Below are 15098 nucleotides of genomic sequence, written 5' to 3'. Positions count from 1 at the left end.
ACCTTGGGGGTGAGAATTACTGTGTTTTACATTTATTTTACACTTGATATTAATATTAAGTATTTAATATTAGATACACATATTAGAAAAAAAGATGCAGTATAATATTATTTTTTATTTCAGGGTGAAAGTTCATTCTTAACTTTGACTGTAGTTTGACAAAAATAATCTGAACATACACTTACTTACTAATTGTTGTTGCAGCTTTAAACTGCATGTTGCAGTTTTCCTCAGTGGGCAAGTTACTAAAAAAGCTAGTTAGTAAAACTTTTTTTGTCAAACTAATTCATTTAATTTCTTTTGTATATATAAAATCTTTCAGCAAGAGTTTTTCTAACATGGAGCAACAAGTGTCACTCCAGGAAAGTTTGATCACCAGCTGCAGTTCCTGGTCTATTTATCTACCGCTCCATCATCACTTGGCTGTAACTAGGCCGCAGAACCATAAAAGAGCTGCAGATTTCTAGACATGAGATCATGTCAGCGCACTGCGCTCACCATCCTCCATGAATGCACTTTAAGTCAAGGCAAACACAGGTGCCCTCAGTTCTGTCAGACGAGGGGAAGAAGCCCTCTGCGGCCGCCCTCTGTGGTCGACCGGCATGCCAGTCTCATTGTGTGCCCACGCAGCTGTGACCTTCTCAGGGATCATCAGGGAATCTGTCCTACTGATTGAGATTCCAGGTAAGATTAAGTGCGGCCCCTGGAAATCTGTGTCAAGTGTACGGTGTGTCAGCCCTCAAAAGTGTGTGCCCTCATGTGTCTCGTGTGCAGACAGCACCTGAAAGATTTACACTTCACGCAGTGTTAGTGGTCGTCACAGAAAACGTGATATGATACATCTTTAAAACTACCACAACCATACCAGACGCTTTACGCAGCGTATAAGGCTGAAAATACCTCACAGTAAACGCAGCTCTCAATACTGACCAGACTGAGCGCCCCATGTCACTCACTGAGTCTGTTTCCTGACTTCTTGTCTGGGAAACTGTGTGCCAGGACTCTGCCATGTATGATTGCAACATTTTTAATTGGACTTTTTAATGCGCTTTTTAAAGATAGTTTCACCTTTTGTGATGGTGATTGTGTTAATTTTCTCTTTTTATTCGGTAGTTATCGTTATAATAAACACATATTTTTCATATATATGCATTTTTTATTGTATTAAAACATTTTGGATTAAATAAAGGCTCATAAAGATAGAAACAATAGACCATATTCATACGGTGGCTATCTTCCCCTGATGATACACTCAGGGTGGGAAGCTCGAATGTTGTCACAGAAAGGATAATGTGGAACCGCTGTGTTCCAGGTTGCAAGTCATATAAATGTAAGGAATCAAGCAGATCATTATCATTTAACTGCTTCCAGATCGATGAGCAACAGAAGAGACAATGGAATGTGAACATATTTGATAATCAATTCGCTACCGTTAGACAACAGCTAACGTTAGCATTCAATTACTTCTTAGCTAACATTACTGTTTGATAGTGCTACATGATACAATAAGAAAGGAAGAAAGTAATTCTGAAACATCACCACAGATCTCAGACACGTTTATTAAATCTGGAAGTACACACTGGATGTAATCAAGTTGCAGTGTAGCAATTGCTGCCCTGCTATGTTTTCAACCACTTAAATTAGCCGCAGTCATATTACTGCATCACAGTGATGCAGGTTGATCATGAAACTATATCATTTGGATTGATTTATCATCATTTAGTTTTCAATTCAATTCACTTTGATCCACATCAATTAACACAATTTTAAATGTAATAGACTATCATGTCGACTGGCAACTTTATTGTGATGTGTAAGATCTGGCCAGAGTTTTAGTTAAAAATGTTCAAAAACGAACTATTTACTACCACTATCAATAGTTTGTGAAAGAGCAACAGTGATGATGTCATGACCAAGACTTTCATCTATTGTATCTCAGAGATATCTACTGAAATGAGCATGCTAACCAACTAGCTGTGTCCTGGACTGTGTTGTAATACCACTTTATGACACTTCATGCTGTGAGTCAGTGTAGTGTCTAGTCTGCCCTCAGTCCCATGAAGAGGAACAGCTTCCTCCAGAGCTTGAAGTTACACTACAGCTCCTGACTTAAAAAAAAAAGCTCCCGACTAGCATCACAGAAATGCAGAGATTGCTGAAGCTCCTAAAAAGCGATCTTTATCTCCATCCCGAAAGACCGCTCCGACAAGAAACCATGTTCAACGGCAAAGAAAAGCGGCTTCCCGCAGCTGGAGACAGCTCCGGGAGAGTAAAGAGATGCAGTTTGATCACAGAGCAAATGACAAACCGTACAAACAAACAAACATTTCAAGTGGCATAAGTGTATGATATTGATGCTGTCGACAGACGTTTTAGCCATTTAGTAGAATTTATCCTGTTCCTGTGGCTGTTGTCCAGCTACTTACTTCGGTAACTTTAGGCTTATTTTATTATGACTGTATATTGATTGTATGTGGATCCAGTGAATACACGTTAATCAGTTGACCATGTTGTAACCACTTAACATTACTGTTATGAGATCAGGCATGACTGAAAGTTCACAAGGCCTTTACATTTCTGAGGAGATTTCAGCATACCTCTGTCTTTATCACCTGAGCCAGTACAGATACCGCTTCCTCCTGTCCCACCAACACCACCGGCAGGGAGTGTACAGACACGGTGAGGAGGGTAGGTGAATAAAACTATCCAGCGGGTTCAGGATCTGTTTCTTCCCCTCAGCTGTCACACTTGTCTATACCACTGTGATAATATCAGAGCCACAGTGTATACATGTTCATACTTCTGATTCATAATAACGAATATTTATACCACAGTTATACCACTGTCTTAAACTGTATTTATTTTAGTATATTCATATCTATCCTTACTATTTATTATACACACACAACAGACTTGACATGTTTGAATATAAAGAACTTGTATGATCTAAACTAATTGTTCTATCACATGTTTGTCTATATCAGGACCAGAATTTTATTTATTTTTTATATCGATGTATATTTATCTTTTGACTGTTGAAGTATTTTAAAACTACAGTATGATTAATACATTATACCTTTAATGTTGTGTAATGAAATGTTTTTTTTAACTGTAGGTTTAAATGTTTAACAGTTTTTATGGTTGTGTGGTAAAAGCTGACATGCTGGTTCTTGAAAGACTATGGGAGACAGGTGCTGGTGGTCAGGTCAACTAGCAGCTGTCTATGTAACTGGGTTATCATCTGCCTGCTTCTGTTTTATTAGACATCAGAGACTTCAGCTCTGTTCCAGACACTCATTGTACAGTATGCTGCTTTTCATGTCTGAATAACAGCGTCTGGAACATTCCACAGCTTTGAATGTTTCTCTATTTGCAACTACCAATCTTGTTGGTATGTTTTTTACAAACAAAAAGGTCACACTACATGAAACACACAGGATGTGACAATACTCTTTGTTTAGATATTTCCTGTGACAAACACTAAATAATCCAAAATAATCCAATTGAGTGTGTGCTAAATATAGCACAAGTGGGATACAAACATTTGGCCCGGGGCACACTGTTAAACCCGACAGCAACAGGCACCAGTGTGGCCAATTAGCACAGACAGAGAAGGTAGAGGGACAGGAGGGCGACAGAGGAGTGAGGGAGGATTCAATGTCAAGACCCAAGACTAAAAGACTGAGCTCACTAATGGAAAGGTCAGGAGAATAACACACGACGGTGATAAACACAACAGACGATAACGAGACAATCCGGTGAAGAGGCTGGTGCACGGGAGAAACCTGTGTGCTGGAAAGTCTCATTCCAAAATGTTTAATCAGAGAGTTTAAGTAAAGCTCAATAATCACCCAAAGTCAGTTTAGTTTTTAAGCAGAAACTAAGATCTTTGTGTATGTAAATCTTTGTTGTGACTGAATGTATCTGTCAGCGCCTTGTAGAGTGACACATAGAAGGGTTTTCTGATCTGACCGGACCAAAATCGCTGCTCTGTGCCTTCCAAAACTGTTACAAATCACTGTTGGGAAAGGACATACTTTTTATGATCAGAAAGTGCTGTAGTTATGGTTTGGTTATGGTTTTAGTTAAAATGACTTAGGCAGCACTGACTGGCAGTAGGAAAACGAGAGACAAACCTTGTGTATTAGAGACCGCTCCGATAAAAATCAAGTGTTTAACCTTGTTAACATCCATATGATGTTTTTATATAATACAAGATAGAAGAAGATATGATGAGTGAAATAGTCATCAACACCATGACTGAGTGTTTCCACCTTGAACTGCAGTGAATCAATGACAGTCTCATAACAAGACTGCCAGGGTCTCATGAGTCACAAAGCTAAGGAACCAATCCTGTCAACTTGTGGGAGGGGGGCAAAATAAACCTGAAACCTTGTTATTACAGAGAGAGAGAGAGAGAGAGAGTTTAGCATTAGCACAACCGCTAACACTGTGTCAGCACCTGTCAGTTACAAGCTAACAAACAATATAAATGGATAATAGATGCTAACTGCGCTAACTGTTCTGATCCGTCTGCTAGTCTCTGATGTTTCCTCCTCTAACCATCTTGATGCTATCTGCTCTTTAACCTGTCCACCTGGAGCAAGCAGGTGGTGGGCGGGGCACAAGGCCTGATCCAGATTTATCAGTCAGGGAGAAAACCATGTTAAACAAAATATTAGTATTTTTAGAAAGTTTAAAACATGTCTGGAGAGGAACTTTGAAGTCCGATGTTTCCCAAAGTTTTGTTGTAAATGGTAAATGGACTGATAGTCTTATCAGCCACTCAAAGCGCTTTACAATGGAAGCCACATTCACTCATTCATACGCACATTCAAAAACTGATTTGGGGTTCAGTATCTTGCACTTTGAACTTCAAAAGTGTCCTTGGGAAGAACTGGGAATCGAACCGACCCTCCAGTTAGTGGACAACCCGCTCTACCTTCTGAACCAAAGGACTATCCATTAGAACCTTGTGGCTCTTTAACGTTACATTACATGAGGGCTTTGTCAATTAACGTAAATGTGTTATTTTGAGAGATTTGTTGAAACCTCTGATGCTGTCGTTTTTATTTAACAGAACAGAATAACCCTTTGGATTGTCTGACATGACGTGGGGGTCGTATTAGCTCACTCAAATATTAATTTTAATCTAAATTTAAATATATTCTTAGTTTATGAACTTAAAAGACATTTATGTTAGTCAATAAAAGATCAAGGAAAAATCAAGGGGTTTGCAAACTTTATATGGCACTGTGTATTTGTCCCAATATCACAAATCAACAATATTAAAATTATATAATTTTAAAGATGAATATTGGAAAACACAATTGTTTTATTGTGTAGTTTGTTGTTAAGAAATTGTGCTATTGTGTTTTAATATCTTTCTTTCCCTTTTCCCCCTTTCCTTTCTGTTAATATATTTTTGATTCATGCTGTTAATTTGTTTTTAATGTATTGATTTTATTTGATTGATTTACTAATGTTTATTTTGCATGGATGAGGATAGCTAATTTACAATACTCATCATCGACCACGCTGCTCTTTTTAGGTAACAACAAACAAGGCAGACATTTTTAAAACCATAATCTGTGTCTTTGCTCTTTCCTCATATCCCCCCACGCCCCCTGTTCCCTCCCCCGCTGTATCTCTCTCCCTCTCTCAGTCTATCATCCCTCCTCTTGCAGAGACACATGGCACTCAGGCATTCCACTCGTTCCATTATAACAAGCCACATTCCCTGGAACACTTCCTCTGCTCTGTTTCTGCTTGTGGTCCCTGGGTCCCAGAGCAGACCACCGCCCCCCCTCCTCCTTTGCACCACACACCCTCTCTTTCCCTCAGCCACCCGCCCGCCCGCCCCCCCTCTCGGGTGCCTATCCCTGGACATCTGTGGCTCCCACTGCAGAGAGCCACAAGCAGCCAGACCTTCCCACTGAGGTGTTTTTCTCCTGACCTGCCTCTCTGTCACTGACACTGGATCAATCAGCCCCAGTCTCCTGGTGGGTGTAAGGAGGAATAGAGCATCCAAACACCAGGACCCTAAAAAGACACACAAACCAGAGGACGGAGAGGGGAAACCCGGGGAGACGGGCTCCATCACACCCATGAGAGACATGGGGGGAAAGGAGAAGAAGATTTTGGTGATTGCAAATGTCCCTAACTACCAAGGGTGAGTTTCTTGCCAACATGCTGACAGTTGAATACAGGAAAGTATCTCTGTATTTTCACCATCCCAAACTGGGACAGTCATTTTGTTGACCTGCCTACATTGAATGTTTGTGCTGGTCTTCAGAGATGCAAAGCAATCTTAAACCTGCATAATGACCATGTTTTGAATTCTAACACCTCTTTTCCTGTGGTATCAGTTACATCCAGTGCAAGGTGCCGTTTGTCAAGTTATCCAGTACGCTGATTAATTAAGTTTATTTTACTCTTTGACCGAGTTTAGCTTGAAATTATATATTTTTTTAAACTAAACTTTTTCTACTTGTGTTTTAAATATGTTGAATTTAAAGACAAAAACCTGAAGTTTCGTTAATTTCGTTCTGATATTTTCCTATATCACATATCATATGTAATATTCCTATTTATCCTACATCACAGTCATGGTTGTCGAGTAGATTTCTGTGCAATAGCTTCACAAATTGAAGAAAAAAAATAATCGATTTTCCTCAATAAAAATAAAAGTGAGAGAAAAATCTAAATGATTAAAGGTTATTGAGTCCAGTGCTGATTCATACATAATTTTTGTGCAACTCTATCTACTGTGGACTAAAATAAGGGCTCTGCTTTGTTCTTGGCGAAATGGAAAAGTACATTGGGTGGAAGTTCTACAGTTACACTCTTCTGCCGAGGCTGCTGAGTTGTTGTCAGCGTGAAGGATTGGAGGGGCTGTGGCCACCGAATATGTCTGTTGGGGCACAAATGAGTGTGTATATCTGTTCATAGTGTACAGTGCATAGTGTATGTGTGTATCTGTGTGTGTGCTTATGTTAGTTATAGTAGTGTGTTTGTGTGGCTACGGTGTGATGACTGTGCAGAGTTTGTGCATTTTCTAGGAACCCTGTGGCGAGCTGCTGCACTCGTATGTACTCTGCATACGTGTTTCATGCGTGTGCATTGTACATGGCACTTAAAGCAGAAGTTCAGGGTCGCCCGGGTTCGGTAACAATTTGGCTCCGTCGTAAGAGAACACCCCGAGTCCAAGTATTTGCATTGGACACTCTGGAGAGCAAAGGTGATGATACGTTGATCAGGACTTGGCTGTGGCAGCGATGAAAGCTGCAGCGAGCTGGCAGCCTGGAGAGGAGGGAATGTCGAGTTTAGACAGAAAAAAATAAACCTGTTGAACACTTGATATTATAGTGTCATGCAGTCAACATGTTTAATATGATCCCTATTAATTTGAAAAGTGCCTGCAGTCACTTTAGTATCATTACTAATGAAGGAGTGTGGGATGGGAAATATGTTCAGTGTTTCCTTTTTTTTTTTTTTTTCTGGTGGGCGAGTTTGCAGTTGAACAGTTTGTCCCCTGAATTTTATATTTGAACTTTATTTTTATTTGCCTGATGTCAGACAAAAGACAGATTTGGTTGCGTGACAACATTCTGAACTATTCTATTCTCTTTTCCACACACACACACACACACACACACACACACACACACACACACACACACACACACACACACACACACACACACACACACACACACACACACACACACACACACACACACACACACACACATTCACCTCCCCCACATTCCTATGGTTTATAGGATTTGATGGCTGTTTCCATACGACTACTAAACCAGGACAGCAGAGGCCCCTGAGAGAGAGATAGCACCCTGGGGTGAAGACTGTCCATTCGAGATCACCCCTCCTACTCAGGCCATCTGGGACCAGATCCTCTGTCTCTGGCCTGATGCTTAAAAAAAGCCCCTTAATCTGCCCTGTTGCTGTTTTCGTACAATGCTCACATGTAACAAGCAAACCGTAGTAAAGCTAGGCCTTGGATTAGTTACGCACTTTTACATAAGTACGTACTATATACATGCACGCATGCACACAACACAAGCAAACAGGCATACAGCAGACTCTGTGTCTCCCCTCACCACTTCATGTTATCTTAGCTAGAGCGACTACGATGTCTGTTTACCTAGCAGCGGATACACAAAGCAGAAGCTGGGACACTTTATAGGTTCTCTTTTCAGAAATGTTGACTCATTGTGCAATATTTAAGTTTGGATTATTATTCTGCTGTGTGAATGCATCATTTATAGACCTTTTGAAATGTGGAGATGCGTACTTTTTCAGAGTACGAATTCTAAAATCTTGTTTTAACCCAAAAAGCCTAAAAACAAGAAATAGCTAACCTCTGATGAAAGGGAAAGAAACCCCTCCAAGAAATTCAAAACTCTTCTTATTTAGATATAAACATGACAAAGTTAGTTACCAACACAAACAAGAGTCATCTGTGTTGTTTGTTTCTGAGGTAGGAAGGCAACCCTCTCACTGCGACCAGCTGTTGATAATCAAGGAATAGCGCAGTTGCGTAAGCTAACTTCTCGCTAAACCACATTTTCTATTTCTACATGTGTTAAATACACAAGATACGAAGTGTAAATACACAAGCTTAGGAGCTGTTTGAAATCAGCTTTCACAGTGGAGGGCTCGACGTTTCCCCCTGCATCCTCTTTGAGCCAAAGACTAGATCCACAGATATTAAACAGAATTCTTGAATGTGTGAGTAAACTAAGCTGAATTATTCTGGCTCAGATTTATGCAAAACTTTCATTCCTCTTGAGTCTAACTGCAAAAAAAACCAAAAAAAAAAACCCGTGTGAACTTCCAGTAAGATTCGGCTCTTTATGTAACACAGAAGGTTTTTTTTTTTTTTTAACTGTAGGTCAGGTTACAAAGTGAGGACACATTTTTCTTCATGGCTGTCATATTTTCACCTAATTTATTTTCTTACTTCTTTTCCAGCACCATTTTGTGTCCCTGTAATCACCTGAGAAAGAAGAGTGACACAGAGCAGTGTGGTGTTGTCACCTGCTGCTACTGTCTTTCATTGTGTCTCTGTTTTTAACACTCTCCATTGTCCCCCAGCTTGTACCTCGCACAATTATCCTGCCACAGTAAACCCCCAGCTATGTATAGACTTTGATTCAGCATTTGACCACAATCCTGAACATAGAGAAATAATTTCACAACACCCAAAACATCTTGATGGTCTCTCCTCCTATTAGCATTATTTTCATAATCAACACTTATCGTGCACATATTTCTATTGACAGACGGTATAAATAGATTTTCAGGTTTGCAGTGGCATCACTGTGCTCTTGTGGCACATTTGGCATTTTAGTGATGGATTTGAATGATGCCAACCCCCCTCCTTCTTTCCCTCTTGCTCTTTTTTCATCTAAACATACACTCATGGACTCACACAGTCCTCAGGGTCTCCATGATTCATTGCTACTTTAAGAGTTATGAGACACACGCAGTTCTTCCTATCGGTTACATGGAAGGATTATGATGGAGAAGACAGATAGGGACCCCCCTGCCGTTTTATAGAAGGGGATTACAGAGGGCCGCCAAGCAAAGTAAACATACACAAACTACAGCATTGCTTGGACAGTGACAGGCTCGCTTCTTGCACGCATGCACACATAAAGCAGAGCCGCATACCATACGCAGCACTTACAGGGTGGTTAAAGTAACAACTGCAACGAGTCGAAGGGACCCCAGTGGAAAGCAATTTATTCCTCTTTAATTCCTGTCTGCCCGGCAACAAGAATTGTAGCACCTTCTGCTTCTTAATGGTTTTTCACCGATGGAGGTTTTCCATTTTTGGTGATAGCGCGCCCCCCTCGACCCTCGACCTGTACTACAGAGCACCCAAAATAAAGCCCTTTAAAGTGAGTGACCCAGGGTCAGCCGAAATGCCCGGAGCATCAGGGCGTGCGCCATCTCAGTTCCAGCCAACACCGTCAAAACAGGTGTGAGAGTTCTTGAAAGGCCGTCTTTAAAACACCTAATTTAAAGGAACAGGCTGGGTGGCGGTCAGGTCAGACAACTGTTGTGTCTCACAGTGAGTGATGGAAGGACTCAGCTTCTTTACTTGAGTAAAAGTACATGAATGTAAAAAAAATGACTTATAAAACTAGAAAAAAATAACATGTATTACCACAAGAAAATGTACATTGTGGAGAGTGTTCGAGTATTAGGGCCACATTGAAGAAAAAAAAGAAACGTGAAATTCTGAAAATAAGTCTTAATATTGCGAGAAAAAACACATTTTTTTTGGCTTTTTATGTCTTTAATGGATAGTACAGTAGAGAGACAGGAAATGGGGAGGCAGAGTGGGAATGACATGCAGTAAAGGGCCGTCTGATGCGGGATTCGAGCCGGGGCCAACTGCAGCGAGGACTGTAGACTCTATATATGGGGCGCCTGCTTAGACCACTACGCCACTCGACGCCCCACTAACATTAATATTTAAGAAAAAAGTTTTATAGAATCAGTTTCGTCACCAACTTTTCAAAGTTTCTCCTTGTTTGTGAAACCTAAAGTATAACTTCACAGGATGCTCCATGTTCCTTATTTTAAAGCAGGTTGCTGCTCTTCTGATATTTCCCCACTAAAACATAACAGAACTTAAAATTACAACTCTACCTCTTCCCCTCAATTTGGCCCCAATACTCCGTTATAATCCCTCTGAAAGTCCTGCGATACATGTAGTGAAGTAAAAAGTATTATAATTGCTGCTACAATGTAGTACATAAACAGTATAAAGATTTCTACAGTGTAGTATAGTCTTGTACTTCTGCTTGCAGTTGTCTATTGCACTTTAAAACAACTGACTGCACTGACATAAATAATTGCACTTCGTGCCATATTGGTTTGGATACGGTTATTGGCAATATATCCCAAATATAAACTATATTGTTGAGCCATTGGACTGTTTCTTGAGGCCGCTGCAGTTGAAATCTGTGTTTGTTGAACTAATCATAAAAAATGTATTAGTTTTATATGGAGTCTGGTACAAAATACCTGCTTTGTAAAGAAAATCAAATGACAAATGTGTAATTTAATTATTAAAGTGAATGTATTGTGATGTTTAACGTGGTTTGTAGGTTACATTTTACCTCTCATGGTAATGTAGTCCAGAAATTCTGCAGGGGAATGCCTCATAAAAAAAAATAAAAAATACAATATGCCTTGTGGAGTTGACAGAGATTTTCTTCATAAAATGATATAACATTTCCGGTCAAGAATTCTAAAATATCCTGTCATGAATGCATTATCATACCAACGTCTACCCTGTACCCTGTACTTTGTTACCTTCTAAGGTAATAGTTTTGTTAAGGGATGCACAGTTGGAGATCTGCAGACTAAACCCATTCATTAACATCGTGAGGAAAAAAAAAAAAAAAAGTAAAACCCAAATATAGAATTTGAAGTTCTGCCAACTGTAAATAAATCAGCGAATGTAAAAAGACCAACATAAGGAGCAGTGACAGGTGCACCCCTGGCCACTCTTTTGATTTTAGCACTGGAGTTGAAATCCAACCCTGAGAACTGCCTCTGATGCTGAAGAACAGCCCTGGCTGCTACATAGAGTCTGCACCGAGAGGTTCATGCACTGTGCTGAAACTACAGCCATTCTCTGACCTCTGTAATTGTCAAGCTAAGGCAGGACATTTACACTCTGGAGGTATAAATATCCCCAGTGATCTTCCATGACTCCCCCAGAGGCTCAACAGGTAGAGCACAGCAGAAAGCCAGCTGTCGCTCGCAGGCGTCAGGCCGGATTTCTCCACCACATCATCAGTCATCCCATTTGGATCTGACACACTGCTGCTCACTGGAGGGCCGGATCAAAGCGTATGGAGCGCGCTGCTATTTCAACAACGTAGTTCAGAGTTGGGCAACAGATTAGATGAGAGATTTTGCTATACTGTTTATAACAAGGTAGTCATTCCTTTAATATCACTGGTTGCATCAGGCAAGTGAAAGCAATGTTGCAAATCAGTGAACAGGATTGATTCATTTCATCATCAGATTTACTGACTTCTTCCATCAATTTGTTGTACCACCTTGATTTTTCTGGTGTTTCTGGTTAATTTATCTATAAATACTGTATTTTCCCAATCAAATGTTTACGCGATTTATTGTCTCACATTTTGAAACTGGAGTTAGGACAATAAGACTATTTTCATAATCAATGAACCTGCAAATTGTTTTCTCAATTAATCACTTGCTCTTTAAAAGCAGTTATCAAGACTGTTTTCAAAAGTTGGTGGTGCTAAGCGGCGCTTTTATTTGTCCAAAACACAAAGATATTAAGTTTACTTTCACGTAGAACAAAGAAAAGCAGCAAATCTTCACAATTTAGAGGCTGGAGCGAGATAATGTTTGGCACTAGAGGCACTAACTTCACTCCAGCTCTGATAGTAGTAAAAATCACCTGAATGACCTATTGAGAAATTAATCAGTTAATAGTTTAGTCTATAAAATGTCAGGAAATTTTGAAAAATTTCCTTTTCCCCTGAGAGTTCAAAACCAAAAGATATTTAATTTACAAAGATTTAAATCAGAAAGAAGCAGCAAATTCTCACATTTGAGAGGCTGGAAGTAGCGGTTTGGAAATCTTTACAAGTCACAAATTACTTAAAGTGTCAAAAAAGTGTTATTTCCCTTTGACTGATCATCTCAGCAGTAGATTTATTCCATGGTGAATGTAATGACATGTTTTAGGATAAAGGTTCATAATGTTGTTGTAATTCCAGGTCAGACAAGAAGACTTCCTGTAATGACTCTGTTTCTAAGAAGAATGGAAAGCTCTTTCCATCAGCAGTACCACCACCCATACCCATGTCCCCCATTGTCGAGAAGATGGAGGGGCTGAAAGAGATCCGCAACCGTAGCAACAGCCTTCGCCTGGGGCGACTGGCCTTCTACCGGCACCTGGAGAAGGTGGAGACCATGCGCTGTTTCTGGGAACTGAAGCACGTGGAGCTGGAGGGAGGCAACAACCAGGTAACGAGCACTGCCTCTGTTCTCCTCCTCTCTCTCTTCATCCACACACAACACTACACTCACTACCTGAGAATCCAATTAGATAATTAAATAAATTAGTGATCACTTGACTTGACTTGGGTCTTTTGGGTGACTCAGCTGACATCTGCCTCCCTGCCGCCATATTTGATTTGATGTACTCAATCAAATCTCAACTTTCTCATTTATTAAAAAAACAAGTTGGAGTTTTTGCAAGAAGAATCTTTTCTCCAATCAAAAATCAATTAAACAGCTGCTGAGTGATTTGCTAGAATTTCTAGGTAAATTATGGAGGTGAGACTGCGTGAGAATGACTGTGTCTTTAATAATGTTGTGCCCCCTGATCGCAACACTGCCATGACTTAAAGTTTAATGAGCAGTGTGCAGGTGGGGGGGGGGGGGGGGGGGGGACACGACACATACTGTACAGAGCGAAACAACATACTGTACAGCAGACATGAGTTGGCAAGTACAACGTGCCCTGACAGGTCAACAAGCTCACTAGAGGGAGCTGCAGATCTTTTAATGTTTTTTTTATTGCTTGTTTGAACCTCCTCAACTCACAGCCTGTCACACACACACACACACACACACACACACACACACACAAACACACATACATACTTACATAAAGCCACAGACTGAAATGAATGTTTGGCACTTAGTCAAGGACACACACATGGATCAAAATACCACAAGATGGCGCTCTGGGGCAGCTTGCTCTGCTCATTTAGAGAATGAACACAGAGCAGGGCCTCTGAACATATGAGCCACTGTTAATGTCAAGAGACCAACAAGAGATAATGTTAGATGTTAATTTTAAGAGTTTCAGAAAACAGGTAATCTAAAGGTAATCTTAAACCATTAAGCTTATTTTTTATTTTTAAATATTTATATTAAATTATACAGAAGGACAACACTTTCAGTAGCTACATTTTCATCAAATATAAGTTTAAATATAAAATATGAAGTGATGTACAGTACAACCCCAGATACTTAGGCTCTATATCACCTGCTGCTGTTGTAGCATTGAAGATTGTATGTTAACTTTTTCAATTTGGTGGCATTTGATGGCCAGAGATGTGGAGTGGTAGCACATGACACTCTATCCAGAGTCCATGTGTACACAGAGATGGGTTGGGTTTATGCAAGATGCAAATTCAAGACCACTGTCATTTTTTAATGTTGGGTTACACTAAAAACGACACTTTATTTCACTTTGTAAACAGCCTGAATCTCATGATATGAGTAACTTGACATTTTTATTATATATATATCTTATTATTTTATATAATAAAAAATATTAAAATACACAGTTTAACCCCTGATATAAGACCTTTAACTGGCATGAAAACCTTTTCACAACTACTGTATGGTCTCCACAGCTGTCTGATCTCAGGGTCTCTCTCAAGTGTAGAAAAGCTACACAAAGTGTTTGCATTGTGAGCATTTGTACTTTATGTTGCGTACTTTGTTGTATATATTTTTTGTCTTGTCCAACTGTAAATCTACAGTGACCACGGGACAGCGCTCAGGGAAATGTTTCAGTGATAAACATAGAGGCACCATATGTAATTTAATATCCTCAACCTATCATAGTGCACAGACTCACTCTATCACCTTCCTCTCCATCTCTGAACTCCGACCTCAGCTGCACCTTTTCCTCCACCACCTCTCCTTCTATTTATTTCTCTTTTCTGTGTTTCTGTTCTCTATATTCAGCCATGAGCTAAAAACTGTTCTACGTGTTTATCAGGAGCACGTCAGCCCAACAGCTTCATTACGAACGCTGCCACTTCACTTCTGCTCCGTGCAGAGGTTCTGCTCAGGTTGCCACTAGGGAATATTTTTCCTCCCAGGGGCCCTGCTCTATAACCTCTGTGACCCTTGGATCCCCCCAGCTGTTGCTGCTTGTTAAATAAAGCTAGCTTTAGACTGTTGTGCTACTTTAAAGAATCTATGAGGGAATTTTATGACAACCTAAAAATCTTTTTTGAAGGGATAAGAAAATGTTCACCTTGGTTTATTTT

The sequence above is a fragment of the Seriola aureovittata genome, chromosome 6, assembly GCF_021018895.1.
Source record: "Seriola aureovittata isolate HTS-2021-v1 ecotype China chromosome 6, ASM2101889v1, whole genome shotgun sequence".
Lineage (NCBI taxonomy): Eukaryota > Metazoa > Chordata > Actinopteri > Carangiformes > Carangidae > Seriola > Seriola aureovittata.
The sequence above is the reverse complement of the archived record's forward strand: the minus strand, read 5'-3'. Positions refer to the sequence as shown.